The sequence below is a fragment of the Salmo trutta genome, chromosome 5 (genome assembly GCF_901001165.1).
Source record: "Salmo trutta chromosome 5, fSalTru1.1, whole genome shotgun sequence".
NCBI classification, from domain to species: domain Eukaryota; kingdom Metazoa; phylum Chordata; class Actinopteri; order Salmoniformes; family Salmonidae; genus Salmo; species Salmo trutta.
Window position 1 is genome coordinate 49,857,411 of NC_042961.1, and position 22,272 is coordinate 49,879,682.

General features: G+C 43.7%; 1 protein-coding gene across 1 annotated transcript in view; it reads left to right on the forward strand.

Moving 5' to 3' along the window:
* The first annotated feature begins 499 nt into the window (after positions 1-499).
* LOC115194957 (lysine-specific demethylase 6B) overlaps positions 500-22,272 on the forward strand; it is a 115,509-nt gene continuing 93,736 nt past the window's right edge. Inside the window, exons 1-3 of the mRNA XM_029754861.1 lie at positions 500-1,084; positions 2,925-3,069; positions 3,186-3,223. The gene's annotated coding sequence lies outside the window, so the exon portion shown is untranslated. The remainder of the gene's footprint in view (positions 1,085-2,924; positions 3,070-3,185; positions 3,224-22,272) is intronic.

The following is a 22,272-nucleotide window of genomic DNA, read 5'->3' on the forward strand; positions in this document are numbered from 1 at the left end:
CTAGTCATTTCACTTCTCTGGTATTTCTAGGAGGCATTCACTGTTTGAAGCAAACATTTCCCATCTGCTTATTCCATTAAACGCTGTAAAACGACCCCCACTAACTTCCTAGAGAAATGTATTGGAAACATTCAATGTGCTGACCCTTGACAGTATGTATAGTAAACTAATATTATTGTCCACCGTGGTGAAATGGCCTTTTATCCAAAGGAAGTCATTATTGTAAAAAACATCACTATATAAAATAACGTTGTATATCTTCGAGTGGCTCTCATGGACTTATATTAAATATGTCCAGTTTAAACTATAGAAGAAATGACTGAGCAAACACTGAACGGAAAAATATGGGTCTAATGGAATTTCGGCAAGTCATATAGTGTGTGTTTGCCAGTGAGTAGGGAGGCGGGGCAGTTTATGTCCAAGACTGGTTCCCCGAAAATGAACCTGCATGAAAGAGAGAGGGTAAGAAAGAGGGAGGAGGAAGAGAAGAGCATTTACATCAGAGAAGGGGGGGGAGAGAGAGACTACGTTTCAATGGATTAAGAACTGCGCAATTTCCTAATAGCCATCGCTGTGATCCTGGTGTCCTCCTAAAAATAAAAAACGCGTATTTGGATTGAACATGCTTGTGGCAAACCTGTGCGCGGTGCACGCAGCTACGACGTATGTGGATTGGCGATTTTGAAAAGGGATGTTCAGTTCTTAGTTCTGAGAGGACTGTACATTCATTTTGGAGGACGATATGACTATGCAAGATATAGAATTACTGGTCGGGTTTTCGAATATGTAACAAGAAGAGTCTGATCGTAATGCCATGCCAATGGGTGATTCTCTAAACGCTCTAAGCAAGGATTTCATAATGTATCTGCGTGTAGTTTCGCCAAACCGATATTTTCAAATGCATTATGGATTTTTGGAACATTGTTCACCTATTACTTAATTTTGTGAACGTTTTTGGAGGGCTGCGTGGCTGAACTAACGTAATTTGGGGCAAAGAAGCTACGTAGCCGTTTTTTATGTTACAGTATTATAACAATGAGAGCAGCAACGGCACCTCCCATGAGAAATATGCACGCGCAAACAGGTAATTAGGCTACGTTGTTGCAACCCTCTATTACACATGCTGCTACAATGTAACAAGCTTTATGACAAGTTTCCTATTGGTAGCCTTCAACCAGACGTATGGATAGGGAAAGTAGCAACGCATTTGCATGCTTTGCTTCTGCCAGCTGTATTTATCTTTTCACAATTAGTAATATCGAAAGTGTTTGTTCCTGATGAGGTCGAATGGATTTACGGGAACCGAGTAGGAGTTGAGATGTGACGGGAATGCCGTCATTTGATATGCTGCTTGAGGGTTCTCTTCTAAAACGTAATAAAAAACCTTCAAGTCGCTCTGAGTTGTATGTTCATCAGTAGTGCCAGGGTACAAAATGTCGTGTCTGTGCTATTATATTAATCAATGGTTAAGTACCCGCGGCCATTGAATGAAATCTGGGCCTTCTAGTGTTCGGGGAAGGAGTGTCGCATTTTCTTTCTGAAATGTCATGTGGTGAAGTTGTGGCGGTTCCGTAGAATTTCCAGGAAAGGCGTTTGAATTGTTTTCCATAGAGAAAGATAGAGGACTGATCTTTGTATATGTGCCATTATAGTGTATGTGACAGCATAGCCAGCGTCATTGAGGCCATCTCCATTTTAAAGTATTCAATTTGCTTCTTCTTCATTGGCTGGTTGCTCCAAACTCACAAGTTAAAATCTACGTTGTCTGGGAGGGCATAAAGCAACAATGCTCCCAACGCATAGAAATCCCAACCAAGTTGACCACTTTAAAATGGTGAAAGCCCTCAATTGCAGGAGGTATATACGTGATGAGTCCTCCATCTATCTCTATGATTTTTTCAATGTCATTTTTTTCTCCTTTCGCTTTCTCTCCTGGCCCATTTCGGTAACCACTGTTTTATCCCCACTAGAGGACGCCGCAGGTCTACATATTGTTTTATTTGTATTTGACTTTTATTTAACGAGGCAAGTCAGTTAATAAGAACAAATTCTTATTTACAATGACGGCCTGGGCCAATTGTGTGCCTCCCTTTGGGACGCCCAATCACGGCCGATTGTGATACAGCCTGGAATTGAACCAGGGTCTGTGGTGACGCCTCTAGCACTGAGATGCAGTGCCTTAGACCGCTGCACCACTCCAGAGCGAAGATGGACTAAAATGTAGCCCCATCTTTTCGGGAGTGAAGTTGACAATCAGAGTTCACATTTTTTACGTTTTATCTTGACAAGGTTATGGGAAGGAAAGGTAAGTTAGGCTTGACCTTCAATGGGGAAAGCTCCACCCGAAGTGTGTATTTATGGAACGTATAGGTCAAGCTATATGTGTAGACGGCTTGACAGAACTGGTAGCAGAAGGTTAATGTTTAACTTTAGTTGCACACTTATCCAGATGATGCTGCGTACCATTTTGCACGTCAAGCTGTAATACGTTATACTGCAGTCTGACTGCAATCTTTTTTCGTTCGGGGATAGATCGACACTTTACTCATTGAGTAATGAGCACCCCGTGAGCGAGTTATTATCAGGTTATAACTACATGTATCGTGCAACAGCAACAAAAAATGTGTGTGAAAACATGGATAAAGCTATCGCAGGCAAACGCCTAGTCCGGGAAGAAAATGTCAAAATACAATACAATTTGAAATCCCTTGACACATGCTCAGAGAAAGCACGGTGTTGTAACATGCTCAGGACGAGCGCGTTAATCTATAACAACAACTGAACATGATACCTATTAACCGTAATGGTCTCGTAAGCGCCGTGATTGCTCCTCAGACAGACTACATGTGCGCTTGCTTGTCACGCCAGGCCTCTAGGCTCTTCTGCCACAATGTCAGTCCACTAACATGCTTCTGTATTCACAGCAGGATGCCGACCATGGCACAGCCTCGGTATGCTGCCAGCCTGGTATCACCTGAACGAACATTAGAGATGTGAACCTGCAGTTGGCATCATGGTCGGGGCTTTGCAGCAACAGCAGGGGGCCATTCAAAATGGAGTGTGGGAATGGTTAGTGGGGAATCCTGCCTTGTGATATCATACTTTTACATCTGATAAAGGAGCACTTTGACTTGAGAGCGTTCTTCATTGCATTGACAGGATGCTTTGACGTTTCCCTCCTGCAGGGCGGCAGTCTGGTCAGAGGGAGCGTGCAGTTGTCCAGGTAAGGATGTGTGTCTGTTTGGATGTCTGTGCATTTATACATACCATATGCTGGTGTTGTGCATCTGTGCTTGTGTATGTTTGTGTCTGTGTGTTTGTCTGTGTATGTCTGTGTCTGTGTGTTTGTCTGTATGTTTGTGTCTGTGTGTTTGTCTGTATGTTTGTGTCTGTGTGTTTGTCTGTATGTTTGTGTCTGTGTGTTTGTCTGTATGTTTGTGTCTGTGTGTTTGTTTGTATGTTTGTGTCTGTGTGTTTGTCTGTATGTTTGTGTCTGTGTGTTTGTCTGTGTGTTTGTCTGTATGTTTGTGTCTGTGTGTTTGTTTGTATGTTTGTGTCTGTGTGTTTGTCTGTGTGTTTGTATGTTTGTCTGTATGTTTGTGTCTATGTGTTTGTTTGTATGTTTGTGTCTGTGTGTTTGTCTGTGTGTTTGTATGTTTGTCTGTATGTTTGTGTCTGTGTGTTTGTTTGTATGTTTGTGTCTGTGTGTTTGTCTGTGTATGTTTGTGTCTGTATGTTTGTCTGTATGTATGTGTCTGTGTGTTTGTCTGTATGTTTGTGTCTGTGTGTTTGTCTGTATGTTTGTGTCTGTGTGTTTGTTTGTATGTTTGTGTCTGTGTGTTTGTCTGTATGTTTGTGTCTGTATGTTTGTCTGTATGTTTGTGTCTGTGTGTTTGTATGTTTGTGTCTGTATGTTTGTCTGTGTGTTTGTCTGTATGTTTGTGTCTGTGTGTTTGTTTGTATGTTTGTGTCTGTGTGTTTGTCTGTGTGTTTGTATGTTTGTCTGTATGTTTGTGTCTATGTGTTTGTTTGTATGTTTGTGTCTGTGTGTTTGTCTGTGTGTTTGTATGTTTGTCTGTATGTTTGTGTCTGTGTGTTTGTTTGTATGTTTGTGTCTGTGTGTTTGTCTGTGTATGTTTGTGTCTGTATGTTTGTCTGTATGTTTGTGTCTGTGTGTTTGTCTGTATGTTTGTGTCTGTGTGTTTGTCTGTATGTTTGTGTCTGTGTGTTTGTTTGTATGTTTGTGTCTGTGTGTTTGTCTGTATCTTTGTGTCAGTATGTTTGTCTGTGTGTTTGTCTGTATGTTTGTGTCTGTGTGTTTGTCTGTATGTTTGTGTCTGTATGTTTGTCTGTATGTTTGTGTCTGTGTGTTTGTATGTTTGTGTCTGTATGTTTGTCTGTATGTTTGTGTCTGTGTGTTTGTCTGTATGTTTGTGTCTGTATGTTTGTGTCTGTGTGTTTGTATGTTTGTGTCTGTATGTTTGTCTGTATGTTTGTCTGTATGTTTGTGTCTGTGTGTTTGTCTGTATGTTTGTGTCTGTGTGTTTGTCTGTATGCTTGTGTCTGTGTGTTTGTCTGTATGTTTGTGTCTATGTTTGTCTGTATGTTTGTCTGTATGTTTGTGTCTGTGTGTTTGTCTGTATGTTTGTGTCTGTGTGTTTGTCTGTATGTTTGTCTGTATGTTACCTGTATGTTTGTGTCTGTGTGTTTGTCTGTATGTTTGTGTCTGTGTGTTTGTCTGTGTGTTTGTCTGTATGTTTGTGTCTGTGTGTTTGTCTGTGTGTTTGTCTGTATGTTACCTGTATGTTTGTGTCTGTGTGTTTGTCTGTATGTTACCTGTATGTTTGTGTCTGTGTGTTTGTCTGTATGTTTGTGTCTGTGTGTTTGTATATGCCTGTCTCTGTGTTTTGCGTTTGATTGCACAGCTCCAGTGGTGAGGTCCCTAGCTCTCTCCCTTCACCGTCTGTATGTCACTGAGAGGATCACAGCTCGATGGTTTAATGGCCGGTAATGATAAGAGGGATGATGGATGGAAGAAAGAGAAGAGAGAGAGAGAGAGAGAGCTACAATGTGTTTTCTGGCCTCTCCTCCCTCGTTCACAGCTGTTGTTCTCTGCTGTGACTGGGCGGTCTTGTGTGTTCTGGTTTTGGCTTGCTCTCACTGTAACAATTTTGTAAATGTCTTAAATATCTCTTGACGCCTCAAAGGGAATCCAGTTGTGTGTAGTCGATTTGATTTGGACTGTAGCTGGGCAGATGCCCTTGCTCTCCCTCTCTCTCTCTCTCTCTCTCTCTCTCATATCTCTCCTCCTCTCCTCTCTCTCTCCTCTCTCATCTCTCTCTCCTCGGTTGCTCTCCTCCTCCATTCCCATTCCATCTCATCCTCCCTCTCTCTCCCTCTCTCTCTCTCCTCTCTCTCTCTCTCTCTCTCTCTCTCTCTCTCGGTCACACTCCATCCATCCATTCATCCCCTCTCTCTCTCTCTCTCTCTCTCTCTCTCTCGGTCGCTCTCCTTCCCTATTTCTCTCTCTCTCTCTCTCTCTCTCTCTCTCTCTCTCGGCCGCTCTCCATTCCTCTCTCTCCCCTCTCCATCTCTCTCTCTCCCCTCGCCATCTCTCTCTCTCTCTCTCTCTCGGTCGCTCTCCATCCCTCTCTCTCCTCTCCATCTCTCTCTCCATCTCTCTCTCTCGCTCTCTCTCCATCTCTCTCTCTCCTCCTCTTCATCTCTCTCCTCTTTCCCTCTCTCTCTCCTCTCTCCATCTCTCTCCTCTCTCCATCTCTCTCTCCTCTCTCCATCCCTCTCTCTCCCCTCTCCATCTCTCTCTCTCCTCTCCCCTCTCCATCTCTCTCTCTCTCTCTCTCTCGGTCGCTCTCCATCCCTCTCTCTACTCTCTCCATCTCTCTCTCCATCTCTCTCTCTCGCTCTCTCTCCATCTCTCTCTCTCCTCCTCTTCATCTCTCTCCTCTTTCCCTCTCTCTCTCTCCTCTCTCCATCTCTCTCCTCTCTCCATCTCTCTCTCCTCTCTCCATCCCTCTCTCTCATCTCTCCCCTCTCTCTCTCCTCTCTCTCTCTCCATCTCTCTGTCCTCTCTCCATCTCTCTCTCCTCTCTCTCCTCCATCCCTCTCTCTCCTCTCTCCTCTCTCCCCTCTCTCTCTCTCTCTCTCCCCTCCCCTCCCCTCTCTCTCTCCTCTCTCATCTCTCTCTCCTCTCTCTCTCTCTCCTCTCTCCATCTCGCTCTCTCCATCTCTCTCTCCTCTCTCTCCTCCTCCCTCTCTCTCCTCTTTCCCTCTCTCCCCTCTCTCTCTCTCTCTCTCTCTCTCTCCCCTCCCCTCCCCTCTCTCTCTCCTCTCTCATCTCTCTCTCCTCTCTCTCTCTCTCCTCTCTCCATCTCGCTCTCTCCATCTCTCTCTCCTCTCTCCCCTCTCCCCTCTCCATCTCTCCCTCTCTCTCTCTCCTCTCTCCATCTCTCTCTCTCCATCTCTCCATCTCTCTATCCTCTCGCCCCTCTCCTCTCTCCCCTCTCCTCTCTCCATCTCTCTCTCTCTCCTCTCGCCATCTCTCTCTCCATATCTCCCCTCTCCTCTCTCCTCTCTTCCCTCTCCTCTCTCCATCTTTCTCTCTCCTCTCTCCATCTCTCTCTCCATCTCTCTCTCTCTTCTCTCTCCATCTCTCTCTCCATCTCTGTCTCTTCTCTCTCCATCTCTCTCTCTCTCTCTCTGTTAAAGCATGACATCATGTCACAGGGGGCTTTATGTTGTGTTTCTGGGTGGGAGCCAAAACACACACACACACACACACACACACACACACACACACACACACACACACACACACACACACACACACACACACACACATACATACATATACATACACACACACACACACACACACACACATATACATACACACACACATACACACACACACACACACACACACACACACACACACACACACACACACACACACACATACATATACATACACACACACACACACACACACATATACATACACACACACATACACACACACACACACACACACACACACACACACACACACACACATACATATACATACACACACACACACACACACACATATACATACACACACATACATACACACACACACATATACATACACACACACACACACACACACACACACACACACACACACACACACACACACACACACACACACACACACACACACATATACACACACATATACACAAACCCGCCCCTGTCCCCCCTCTCCCAGGACCCCACAGAGTCACACCTGGGTCTCTCAGTCATTCAGCCTCTCTCAGCTTTATTACATTACCATTACCACTGGCCATGAATCTGATCCAGCGCACACTGCCTGCCTGCCAAACAATGTCACTCGCCAGGCGTTGGTGTGCTTGTGTGTGTGTGTGTGTGTGTGTGTGTGTGTGTGTGTGTGTGTGTGTGTGTGTGTGTGTGTGTGTGTGTGTGTGCGCGCTGGAGGGGGAGGTATAGAAAGTAGTAACTGACCTGAAAAAAACTAAATGATTCTGAGGCGGTATGGGGGTAGAGTCATGTCCATAGTGAGAAGTGTTGGTTGGGAGTGATGATACAGAAAGTGTAATCATGACGTTATTGATGTCTTGCTGTATTGTTGTTGTTGAATATCTCACTTTCCTTTTCCTTGTTACTGTTTCCTGGCGCTGTAATAGTTTGATGAAATTCTAAATGATACCAGTAGATTCGCTATTACTGTGTGTGTGTGTGTGTGTGTGTGTGTGAGTGTTACAGGCCTGTTTCTGGTAAATCCAGACCATAAACCATCAGAGAGCTGAGCGCTGGCATCAATCACCATGACAACTCTGTCCATCAACAACTATCACAGACACGCACACACACACACACACACACACAGACTGCAGAGACTGTCTGTCTCAGACATCTGCGTAGAGCCACCTTCACTCTCTCTTCTCTATCTCCTCTCTCTCTCTGTCACTTTTTCTCTGTCCTATTTCATGAATCTTCCTATTGCTCTTTGTTTGAATGACTGTGGCTGGATAATGTAGGACCATGAATCCTTAACCAGACGGGAGGATACAGACAGAGAGAGAGAGAGAGATAGAGAGAGCTGACTCAGGACTTCTAGGAGGCAGCAGGAAGCCGTGGGAGTAGGGAAGAGAGAGAACGAGAGTGGGCGGCACTCTCTCACTCCTCTTCGTGGAGAGAGGGAACAGAGCGTCACACTGAGGGAGGAGAGGAAGGAGAGAGGGCAACAGAGAAGGAGATGACATCATCCACTGTGCCCACTTGCTGAAGACATGGGCACGCCGCGGTTGATGGGATCAGCTACGTTAGTGAGAGAGAGAGTAAAGAGAGAGATATAAAAAACAGAGAGAGAGCTAGAGAGTGAGAGAGGAGTATACATATGTCTGCTCGGTGATTGGCCCGGTGGCATAACTGTTAGCGACATCCTCTCTGGCACCCCTGTGCCTCGCTCTGAAACACCCTGACCTATTTTTACACCAACTGTTACTTCAGTTTAAACATGCTGTTTGTGTGTGTGTGTGTGTGTGTGTGTGTGCACCTGTGTAAAATACCTTTCCCATGTTGCGAGAGGTGATGAGAGGTCCCTGGTAAGATCAGAGATGGTGTCAGATAAGTGTGTGTGTTCCTGTGTGGTAATGTGTGTGTGTAGAGAGAGGTGGGGCAGGAGAGGAGGACACAGGTGTGTCAACACTACAACTCTATAGGGGGCTAGTGAGGGGTGAAAAGAGGCAGAAGCTGATTAGTTAGTTAGTTACATGTATTGGTAAGAGATCGGGGTTTTGTGGTCAGGGATAGAGATCTTCAAGGTGCTACACCAGGGTTTCCGTTATGAAAATGTGGCGCTGGACATTTGACCGGCAGCATTTCCATTTACCGGACATTTCAGAAATGTACCAGACCCATATGCATTGGGTGCGTAACCTGATTAGAGAGTCTAACTCACGGTGGTCAGATTGACAGAAATCGCATTTAGATGATGGTAATTTATCTTAACAGAATATGCATGTCGAGGATACGGGGATGTGTGTCCTGACCGCACACTTTGAAGATGCTAGAATAACTGTCCGCATTGACTTTTCCTCAGCCAACAAGACCAGTAACGAGCAGCAAAATCACTAGCCATTGCATAGACTGAGCGTGAGTTTTCAAGTTTGGGGAAACAAATTTCCCCCATAAAAATGCACCTCTATAATAAAGCATTCCATGCATCATCGCATTTGCAGACTTATGTAAGATAGCTTACTATTCGTGATGTGATCAGTAGATTGGATAGTCATAATTTATGCTAATAATATATTTAAATCACTGTTCACAAAAAATACTGTTCAATGCATGGCTGAGCATGTATAGTGTAGAGGACTGGGTTATAGGCGCGGGAAAAGCACATTTATGCAATTCTACTACACTTTATATGACTGGAGACATTAGTGTCGTCCATATAATAGGCCTATGAGAAAGGGAGACACAAATAGAATATGGCGTCCATCTAAAATGGAGGAGGAAATTACTGTCCAAAAACTAACTTTTAAGTGGCACTGACCCAACAATGATAAAAAGTGAATATGCGCAGCGCGCGTCGACTAGGGTTATGGCTGATGTTCTCTGCTGGTGCCAGTAAGATAGGCTATAGGCCTTCTGTTGTACGCTCAATTCATTTGAGAATTTTGATAAGTAAAAGACAGATTAGTCTTTTCATTGTCTACTCTTTACAGCAATAGCCATTTGCTTTCCGAACGATGTTTTCCTGCGATACAATTTAGAAATATTGCGATATGCCTGGCTGGGTCTTTCATCTTTTCACTGACAGTTGCAACTCAACAATAATCTACTTGGTATTTGCAGCGAGCGCTGCCCAATTTGCACGCACTGCCTTTCCTTCTGACTGTAGGCAATGCGATTTAAATCAATCCACAATTTATTTATGCTTTAGTGGGCTATTTTGAATTATTTTCTTTCTTTCTGTATAGACAGGGTAGGCTAATTAGGCTAACAATTTACTTAGGGAAAGTTTAGCTTGCCCTAGCCTTATGGATGCGTTGTCTATGAGCCTATGTCAATCTACTATCCCCCATAGTAGAAAAGTTGACCTATTATATTGGTCAGCTTGTCGAGAAAGAAACAGCCCAAACAGACTCTGGGACAGTTGTGGGAAGATCTATCCCATATTCATACAACCAGTAGGCCTAAGCTACATAAAAAAAACGTACATTATGCAAATGAACCTATAGAACGATAAACATGACCAGTCAAATGTACAGTATTTCCATCAACTGGTATTTCCATCAATGAATAGGCTAAAAAGCATTATTTCACCTTTTTTTTTTTCTCCAACAATTTGCTGGTGCCAATTTGATTTATTGTCGTTTCTAAGTTTTTTAACATCCGAAAGCCAGCTATTACTGGCCAACGCAAACCCTGATACACACGCATAGAAACATGCTGTACTAATGAATATATAGTGTTACCTACTCAACACACATTCACACATAGGATGTTTTAGAATTGTTGTACTGTATTTTCAGAAAATGTCCGTAATATATCTGCAGTAATAGTGGAATAATAGTATTTCACAGTATTTCTTACCCGCCAGTGTTGTGATTTGGTGTGATATTCACCTATAGATTGTTACCGCCGGAGAATCATCTGTTGTCAAAATGGGAAAGCTGTTTTGACTTCGTGGCTGTGTTATTTAGTCAAAATTGGATCAAGCGGCCAATGTAGTAATCGCTCTGTCATTTCCGTTTGCAGAAATTCTACACTGTTCACTCAATTTCAGTCTATGTAAGAAAACAAGCACTGAATAGTGTAGGGAATCATTGTACCCGAGCCACTGCCTGTTCACCCCGCTACCATCCAGAAGGCGAGGTCAGTACAGGTGCATCAAAGCTGTTACAGAGAGACTGAAAAACAGCTTCTATCTCAAGGCCATCAGACTGTTAAACAGCCATCACTAACACAGAGAGGCTGCTGCCTACATACAGACTTGAAATCATTGGCCACTTAAATAAATGGATCACAAGTCACTTTAATAATGCCACTTTAGTAATGTTACATATCTTGCATTACTCATCTCATATGTATATACTGTATTTTATACTATCTATTGCATATTGCCTATGCCACTCTTTCATCGCTCATTTATATATTTATATTTATATATTCTTATTCCATTCCTTTACTTAGATGTATGTGTATTAAGTATTTGTTGTGGAATTGTTAGATATTACTTGTTAGATATTACTACACTGTCGGAACTAGTAAGCACAAGCATTTCGCTACACTCGCAATAACATCTGCTAACCATGTGTATGTGACCAATGTAATTAGATTTGATTTGATTAAATTGTTTGATTTAGAGATAAATTATAACATGAAATCGTCTGTCAGTCTTTTAGTGAATGTTAATGGACATTTAATTCAGCTCAAGAACCCCAAATCCTGGAAAGTTTTTTCTCTCGGTCTTTCCCCAAATCCCTTCTTTAAAAATCCACCCCAAAATCTCTGTTGTTCTCACCTTCCCCCTCTCTCCTCCCAACTTGACCCTCTCTGTTCCCTTCCCCCATTTTCCCTGGCTCCCGTTCTGGCTTTCTGATCTCATGTTACCCCCGTACCCCCTCCTCTACCCCTCCTCTATACCCCGTTCCCCCTCCCTCCCCTTCCATTCCCCCAGGGCAGGCTTACAGCTTCCAGGGCTTTGTGCCGTCTCCCCCTCCTCCTCCCCCCTGCCTTTGTGTGAAAGGGGCCAGAGAGGGGGAAAGAGGGAGTAGAGGAGGAGGAAAGGGAGGAGGTTTAAAGAAGGAGAGAAGATGGAGAGAGGAGAGGGCCCTATGGATACGGTGTATTGGAAACAATAGACCCTGCTTTATCGTATTACTATGAGCTGTGGTTATAGTCTGCAAATACAATCTGTTTCTATTCTGGATATTGTTATCGTAATATCATAAAATAAGATATTTGTAATCATACAAAATATTTTGTTGTTTATATTTTTTCATTCCGTCTAAATCACTGTCTACTTGTAAGTAAACAGTCTTGATAAATCTGTGTTGTAGGTATGTAATCTGTTTTCCAGCGACACACACATAGAGGTCATTGTAGAAGCCTTGTTGTCTGGTAATGATCTCACAAAATGGGGTATGTCCAACGACACACACACAGTCACACACATACAGAACTGACCCTGTACATAGTATGCTTACTTACTTTATCCTGTTCTTATTTTTATACCTCGTGTGCTTTTGTTCTACCTTGTTATTTTTAGTATTACGTTGTTATTGATTACTGCATTGTTGGGTTTAGAGCTGGCAAGAAAGGCATTTCACTGTACTTGTGCACGTGACATTAAAAACTTAACTTGAAACACACACTGACAGATGTAGACATTAGCCAGATACCTGTTTAGTAGATCCATCACAGTCAATCTCCTCCCCCCCATTTCTTCCCCTCACACAAACACAATACCCAGCCCCTGGTCCCCAGGGAGAGGGAACTCATTAACCCCTGGGCAGGTTATAGGCAGTGGAGCGCTGCAGGCCGGAAGGTGTAGTTACAGGGTGTGGTCATAGGGGGTGATGTGGAGCATGGCCCTGTGGATGTCAGTCGACAGCCAAAGCCTACTAATCAGAGTCTTACTAATCAGAGTCTTACTAATCGGAGTCTTACTAATCAGAGTCTTACTAATCAGTCTTACTAATCGGAGTCTTACTAATCAGAGTCTTACTAATCAGAGTCTTACTAATCAGAGTCTTACTAATCGGAGTCTTACTAATCAGAGTCTTACTAATCAGAGTCTTACTAATCGGAGTCTTACAAATCGGAGTCTTGGAGAGGCTCAGGTTTATTGAAGGGTTTGGGCTCAGTAGACAAAACATGGCCTCTGGGTGCCGAGTGAGTGAGAGAGAGAGAGATTTTGTAATGCTTTATCAGGTTTACCTACCAGATTGGAAAAATGTGTTGTGGTATTGTGTAGAAAGACATTACTTTGCAATTTAAATTACTGAAAATGAATGAATTCAGTGTATTGGTAGCCCTTTACACTTGTACCCGTATCCGGGTTGAAAATGGCAGATTGAAGCGTAGTGGCTGTACAGTAACATGCTATGCTGGCTCTGCGCTTCACAGAACTGACAGACATTCTGAACTTGAGCACCGTGCTCAACAAGTTGCCCCCATCACTCCCGGTAATTGGCCAACTTTAGTAAATTGTTTGTTGTCTGAGTGAGGAAAATGCTGTAAATTAAGATGACTGTGTATTTTGAACAATGAGATGTTGTGTATTGTAATAAATACCGCTTTGATGTGATACAAGCAACACAAACACCCTCCAAATCATAAAACTCCTGTCAGATACATTGTCAACGTTTATGATCACTATGTTTTATTTATTTCATAATTATAATTTTTTTACCCATTTTTCATCATATCCAATTGGTAGTTACAGTCTTGTCTCATCGCTGCAACTCCCGTATGGACTCGGGAGAGGCGAAGGTCAAGAGCCGTGCGTCCTCTGAAACATGACCCTGACAAACCGCACTGATACTTGACACAATGGCTGCTTAACCTGGAAGCCAGCCACATCAATGTGTCAGAGGAAACTCTGTACACCTGACGACCGTGTCAACGTGCATGCGCCCGGCCACAGGAGTCGCTAGAGCGCGATGGGACAAGAACATCCCGGCCCGGCCAAACCCTCCCCCAACCTGGACGACGCTGGGCCAATTGTGAGTCGCCTCATGGTTCTCCCGGTCACGGCCAGCTGCGACACAGCCTGGTATCGAACCAGGATCTGTAGTAACGCAGCTAGCACTGCAACTCAGTGCCTTAGACCGCTCTGCCACTCGGGAGGCCCAGGATCACAATGTTTGATGTTCAGTTACAAGATGACATGTGGTCATACCCTGGGTTGTTCTGAACACAATGAGCCACAATGAGCCCGGGTCTGTTTATTGTGATGAAGATTCATCAGCTGCACCTGCATCTGATTTCACTCTTGACTCCTTTCCATGCGCACCAAAATTACAATCTGTTTCTCTGAATTGCCCTGTGAAAGCTTAAACACTGTAAGATCGAATTTTGAAAAATTAGCTAGTCGTGTTGGCAATAGCGTAAGCGTTCAAATCATGCCCACCTGAGCCAGATTTTGATTTATAATGGGCTGTTTTTGGATTGCGTAAACAACAGTGTTTGTGTGATGGTGGGGATGCAGGGTTGTGTTCCAAACGAACAACTACAAGTGTGCTTGCTTTAAATCCTCAACGGCACAGCTAGGAGAGACAAAAGAAAAGTACCTTCTAGTTGTATACTCTTCTTTGAGTCATGAAAGTGCTTTCAAATTGCTTAGGAAATGTGCACACTTTTGAGAGCCTTCCCTGTAGCTCAGTTGGTAGAGCATGGTGTTTGCAACACCAGGGTTGTGGGTTCGATTCCCACGGGGGGCCAGCACAGAAAAAAAAAAATAATAAAAAAAAAAAAATGTATGAAAAAAAAAATGTATGAAATTGTATGAAATGTATGCATTCACTACTGTAAGTCGCTCTGGATAAGAGTGTCTGCTAAATGACTAAAATGAGAGGTGCTCCCTTTCAATTGCTACCATGGTTATGTATTTGTGTTTCACGTTTCTTCTGTAAGAAACATTTCAATTTAGCCATATCCATATAGGCCAAAGTGTAAAGGCTCGGACTCAGTTTACAAATGATGTTCAGAGGTGCTAAGTACACTCAGCCAGCAAACGCTATTGGTGTGTCTGAGGCCTATATGATAAGTACCTTTTTTAACAGTTAACCTGTCTTCTCTTCAGATTTAAAGTCTTATATACAGTTTTACTGCAAGTAATGAATTGCCACAATGATGTTTGTTTTTCAAATTCTGTATTTTATTCAAACTTATTTAGTAAATAGCCCACATTATAAGATTGAATAACACAAATAAAAGGGTTATATCAGTCTTGTGTATTATACCGTTCTGATTTTACATTATCATTAGTTAGGGCCCTACGAAATCAGTAAAAATGTTTGCCTTATTCCGTTTTGTTCTTTCTCAAATTCCGTTTTGTTATTCTAGGTTTCTGTTTTTCCTCATTTGTTTTCAGGTTTTCACTCTCAAAATCAAAATCTAACTTTTTATCATTAGTTAGGGCCCTGGAAAAGAGCAAAATTGGATGTTCTAAGTCCACAACAATGCTTAAACCACATCAGGAGACCACTTTTGATGCCTGGGAGGGGGGGGGGAAGGGAAAAAACTTTCAGGTTAGCATAGGCTAATTTAACATTTAATTGAGAAGGTTTTTGGGAAAGCCTTTCCATCTACTGGAAGCCTGTTTTTATTAGCATTATTGCTAACGGCTACACAAACGGCAGAAATCCATCTAGCACATTGGCAGCAATGAAACAACAGAGCCCCATTCATTTTCAATGTGGGCAGGGGACCGTTGGGCGATGCAAGCATGGGCAAAGGAGCATGAACAGGGCTGGACCAAAGTTTGGGAAAGCTGAACTTTTGACGCATACTCTGCGACATTGCGTTGCTAGGGACCAAACAAAGCTGACTATAGTTTCCAGCCGCTACTGGATTGGCTGTTGATACTTAGCACTATCTAGCCTGCTTGCTAGAACCAACATGAGGGTGAATTCGGGTAGCATTGCTACCCGAATGTAGGAGTTCAAAAGATCTCAGCTGAAAGTGGTAGACGCCCGCACCCCACACACATACACACACACACACACACACACACACACACACACACACACACACACACACACACACACACACACACACACACAGCCCCTTCAGAAAGTTGCAGGAAATATGAATCAATTATGTATTCTGTTAATGTTTTATATAAACTTGGGCAAATTAATACATTTAGTTGATTCTCTTCTAAGGTCAATACATGTTTTTATATTGTTGAATTCAGTTTTAATGCCTGGGTTCTGTGAGGGCCCTAGTTATCATATTTGGACCAGAATGAGGCTCTCCACTAACTATTGTTCCTGCAGTGATGATTCACCATCTTCAAATATTTTCATAATTTATCTGCAGATAATCTCCAAAAATCCTAGGCCTTGCAGAAGCCTATGCAAATTAGGGAGCCAAATGAACGGCTCTCTCACCGATGCGATGACTGAAGAGACAAGAGTCGCTCACTTTGTCACTGTCTGTAAGCCCTAACATCCTCGGAAAGGAAACCTAGGAAATAATTTGGTTTACTTGTCCCAATGTGTTTCGAACCCCTTTAGCCCTGCAGTCTAGGGGGGATGGAAACGAGACCCGTCACATATCTCACGCAAATCATAACAGTGAAAAAGTAACAGTGAGAACGAAAAACCACAGACAACTTAAATCTACCTTCAAACACTTCAGGTTTATTGTTAAACACATGGTAATGGGGTGTGGGGAAAAAGAGGCTGAGCTGGACCCAAGGAAAGAAATAATAACTATCCAAAAACCCCTAATCTAGTCTTACCTGCTTCAAGCACAGCTTGCTAACTAACCAATAAAATACAGTGGGTGGTCCACCCAGTTCTAACTAGGGTATTTAGACACTGTTTTCCTACGGGTAATGTAGGCCCATGGGTGACTTGGCTGTTTATCCCCTTTTCCCACCAACAAACAGTCATGCACCATACAATACTCACAGGATAACAAACAAAGTGACATGTAGGCGCAAAAACAAAAGAGAGATCTCTAGAGACAACTGATGGGGCTTCTTTTAAACCAAGGGAAAGGGGATGTGATTGGGTAAGGGGAAAAGGAGCAGGTGTGTCTTCTGATTAGCGACTGATTGGCGAATGATTAGGGAATGATGATTGCCACCTGTGAGGAGGGGAGAAGGAGAGAAAAGAAATACACAGGATACCTGTATCCGTAACACAATGCAAAACCGTGGACATACACTGAAGATGCCAAACATTAGGAACACCTTGATACACACGGGCAGTGCTTCATTTGTAAACTGGGGGGTGCCGGAACAAAAAGTGAGAGTGATAAGAGGGTGACCTGGGGAATCTCCTTTCTAATAAAGCATTGCATACATATAATCGCAATGCATTTGCGTAGGGCATAGAGCAGTAGAGTACAGGCACTTACAGAAGTTGCACACATATGGACCATTTTTAGAACATTTTTATTTGCTTTCCAACCTGTGTTTTCCCGTGATTGTATTTGAAATATTGCGAAAGGCCTGCTTTGTCTGCATGCTGTTTGTTCACTGACAGATTTGCCGCGCTTTCCCGACTGTAGGCTATGCCTCGTTATTAGGCTGCACACAATCCATAGCTATTTTTTTAAAGAAGCTATTGATACTCTGTGGCTGAACTATGGGCCTTCTCGTGGTGTAGTAGACTATTCTGAATTATTTCATTTATTTCTGAACAGACAGCACTATAACTGTGACAAATGTATCAGGGGTACTGCAGCTCCTCCAGAACCCTTCGCGCGGCTATGATTGTGTCAGGAAATAAATGAAGTGCAACGCTGGAGAGATGAGTCGCAGGCTCATGTCTATCAGAGCGGAGAGAGATCATAGAAAGTGAATCTCCTTCTAGTTCTGTGAGCGATACCGGCTCACCTCTCACACAGCTATCGCCACACACTGGTCTCAAACATAAGTTATAGTGTTGCGCAAACCATAAACCCGGGCCTGGCATTTTTTTTTGGGGGGGGGGGGGGGGGTTTAACGAAGAGGCCACTCAAATGAATTTTGATTGCTTTTATTTGTAAAAAGTGACAATTATTTTTAATGCCAAGAGAGGTACCGGTTCCGGAACGAAACAGTCCACAACGGAACGGTGAAGGAACCTGTTCCGACAGGATCCGGCTCAAATTAAACACTGCACACGGGAAACTGTTGAGCGTGAAAAACCCAGCAGCGTTGCAGTTCTTGACTCAAACCGGGGCACCTGCTACCATACCCTGTTCATAGGCACTTAAATCTTTTGTCTTGCCCATTCACCTTCTGAATGACACACAAACACAATCCATGTCTCAATTGTCTCAAGGCTTAAAAGTCCTTATTTAACCTGTCTCCTCCCCTTCATCTACACTGATTGAAGTGGATTTAACAAGTGACATCAATAAGGGATCATAGATTTCACCTGGATTCATCTGGTCAGTCTGTCATGGAAAGAGCAGGTGTTCCTAATGTTTTGTGCACTCAGTGTATCACCAGGCTGCATGATTTATGAATGGCAAAAGGGATATAGGGGATTGACTTTACTCAGTCAGTTTGACACCTTTTATAAACAAGTCAACGCTTGTTGTTCAGTTGTCATTCAATGCACAGTAAATAGCCAACTATGCTCCGCAACTGCGTGGCTGGCTATGTGAAACACGTAAAATAAAGTAAATGAATGTGCCAGAAAGCCTAGTTATTGTTAAGTCATGGATTTCAACTCATCATTACCACTTACATTACATGGGACGAGCAAATTCATGAGCATCATGCTCTTACCCTCCTCTGTGTAAAGAGGTTCGACTGCAGCCAACCACAGCGCACACAAATTGTACCGGGAAGCGGGACACACAGCAGACTGCGGTTCACTGTCATCTCTCTCAGTGGTGGTTCTAGCTTGTATGGCTCCCTGGGCAACCCCCCCACCCACCCTCCCCCCAAAAAAGCACCATTCTGCACTAACTGTAATTTTTATTCAGACATTTGGAACAACACAAATAAATAATCATAACATTTAAAACGAAATAAATATAAAAATCTATACAAAAATAAGACTCATAAATATCAAACAGAAGTAACAAAGACAAATAGAAACAAATTTGTGTTGATTTGGCACTCGAGCATCAATACATTTACCCATCCCCCAACACTGTCAACCAAGAGTCAAGACTAAACCAATTCACCTTGGTGGTGTGCAGACTGGTTTTATATTATTCTTTACCATTTCACACAAACCAAAAAAAATGCAACAATATGTCTGTGAAACTAGATATTCACATTATTATGAATTGTGGTTTATTTGGTAGCATTTCGTAGTGTGACTGATTTTACTAATTGCGTTAGTACAGTACAAAGTTAGAGGTGAGCTATTTGATAGATTCCCCGCTCCCCCTACCTCGGGCTTCCAGTGGGGAGACCTGAAGTCAACCTACCCCTGCCCCCTCCCCATCTCATACTTCTGAGTGGGAGACCTTCCCAGGCAGTAACCTACCTAGCTCACAAACTACAATCAGGGTTCCCACTCCGACAAGGTTAATTGACCCACAGTCCCACACGGTGACATGATATCATTGACGTGACGTGCAAATGAGCGAATGAAAACCGTTCGCGCAAATGTCACAATTCCATAATGTTTTGTGCGGGCGCCCCGTGCCGCCCCCAGCAAGATGCCGCCCTGGGCGGCTGCCCATGTCGCCTACACCTAAATCCGCCACTGAGCCTATCCTGTCAATAGGTCTCTAGAAGATGCATATCGTTCATGCTAGCGGGAGAGGGCTCCACGGACTAGCGAGTTTAAAATGTTTAAATGAAAAGTAGCCGGTTGAAAACGTGTCTGTAACCGGCTGATTAGGCGATGGCCGGCGCTAATGAAAAACACTTGTGTATGTTTCCTCCCCTGAGGTCTTCACCCGACAGGCAAAGCTGCTTCCAGTTTACACACACACACCCGTGCAGAGACTGTGTCAAAGTGATACTCTGAACAGTAAACACACACACACTTATTCTCACAGAACACAAAACACACACTTGCTCTTCAAATCTTCTGCACTGGCTTGCATACAACATACTAACAAACAGGACATGCTGGGTATTAACACTAAAAGACTCCTAGTCCATGTGTGTGTGTGTGTGTGTGTGCATGTGTGTGTGTGTGTGCGCGTGTGTGCATGCGCGTACGTGCGCGTGTGTGTGTGTGCATGCATGCGTCCTCTCCGTTGTTGTGTCTATTCCTGGAAAGCCAGCTGCCACTCACGTTACCACAGCTAACTCAATTAGGAAAGCTTCTGCTGCTGCTGAGCCCTCAGAGAGAGCCCAACCTAAACATACACACACACGCCAGCACACACACACATACTGTACGTACACCAGCAGAGAGAGAAAGATCCCAGTAAAGAGTGTTGTCGAGAAGTAGAGGGAGATTAATGCAATCAGTTTATGAGATCAGTTCAGTATGATATTATACAATCACAATAGAAGACTACTGCCGACTACAACATATCGACGATGCCATAGACCGGGAAACAATACATACGTTGGGATATATTACTGACATACGTACACAATAATGCTAGTAGTCATTCCACCTAGCCCGGGTACCAGTCTGTTTCTGCTAATGCTAGTAGTCATTCCACCTAGCCCGGGTACCAGTCTGTTTCTGCTAATGCTAGTAGTCATTCCACCTAGCCCGGGTACCAGTCTGTTTCTGCTAATGCTAGTAGTCATTCCACCTAGCCCGGGTACCAGTCTGTTTCTGCTAATGCTAGTAGTCATTCCACCTAGCCCGGGTACCAGTCTGTTTCTGCTAACGTTCCACTACTTTTACTCGGTACGTATTTTTGTCATATGACGTAGAAGGAGTGGAACGCTAGCGAAGAAGACTGGTACCCGGGCTACATTTAACCTTCACAGCTGGGAAGACCAGCGGATCACAAGCTCTTGATTTCACCAGTGATCCCACCGTGGATCAGTATTATCCTTTAACCCTCACAGAAGATCAACGAACTCTACTACCTCAGCCTATTACAATCTGTTTGAGTGCGTCCCAAATGGAACCCTAATCCCTCTATAGTGCAGTACTGACCAGGGCCCATAGGGGAATAGGTTACGATTTGAAATGCAGTTGTCCTCCCATGACCCTAACTCATAATAATTCCCAATAAAGGCCTGGACTAATTGTGTTTGTCTGTGTGTGTGTGTGTGTGCGTGTGCGTGTGCGTGTGCGTGTGTGTGTGTTGTGTGTGTGTGGAGAGAGATAATGAGTGTTCATAGTCAATTATGCTGTCCGAGGAGCTCTGGCATTACTTTTAATTACCTGCTGTTCGTTTTGACGACCCCTCTCTTCCATGGCTCGGTGTGCGTGTGTCTGTGTTGAGAAGCTACAGTCTCTGGTATCTCGTGTGGCCATTGTCACTTCAGCCCAGATGGATCGCTTCCGTGCACACACACACACACCGGACGGACTTCCGTACGCACACACATACATACACACTGAACAGAAGCACTTCTCTTGTGAAGTCCAGACTCATTTATCACTTGTCTCAGAGGACAGGAGTTCCTATTCATTGTCTTTTTGAGCCTCAGTCAGCCTTGGTATCTGATAGCTTCTCTCTCTCTCTTTTTCTTCCTCTCTCTCTCTCTCTTTCTCTCTCTCTCTCTCTCTCCCTCTCTCTCTCTTTCTCTCTCTTCCCCCCCTCTCTCGCTCACTCTTTCTCTCTCTCTCCTTCCATCTCTCTCTCGCTCTTTCTCTCTCCTTCCATCCCTCTCTCTCACCCTCTCCTCAGTGAGAGAACAAAGAGAGCAGCAGCAGCAGCGTGTCTCTCTCAGATGCACAGCGTTAATCCTCTCTGTCTGTGCTGGCAGAATGAAGAGATGCTACACCTATTCATGTTTTATGTATCCGAGAGATAAGGCCCCAAACAGACGTTAGGCCTTTAACCCTGTCTAACATTCACTCAACACTCTCACAACGCTCAGAGGAACGAGGCTAATGCCTACTCATTATAAGGACTAGGCACTATGGAAAAGAAGCAGGAAATAGACACGGCTGAGAATGAAGGCGTGTTCAGGACGATTGTCAAGGAATTGTGACGTTGTTGAAATGTTGTGGGAATGTTGTACATGTCTTTGGTGTGTTTGCTTTCGTATTTGTTGTCTCTGTTTTTAAAGTCGTAAATCTGTTGTCGTGTCTGTTGGAATAGCAAATACACACAGGTGTGGAGCGGTAGTTAATGAAGCAAGACTGCTAAGCATTTTGTTCTAGTTAGCTAACAGCCGTAGTCATTAGTGCCTGTGAGTTTTGTCTATTTTCCGTAGTTGTACTTTTAACTCATTTTGTTTATTTCAATTGGCCTAGTTTTACTCTTACTAGTTGCTCTGGCTTCAATTTAGTTTGACGTCTTTCGAGAAGCGTGCATTTGCTAGAAAGCATGTACAGTATGTATGTGTGTGTAGGGTGGTGGGAGGTGAGGGGAGGGGCTACTGTCAGGCCAACCTCTTGGCCAGGAGCAAGGTTCTGTTGCCATGGTGAAAATGGAATCCAAAATGCAGAGCTCCTGATT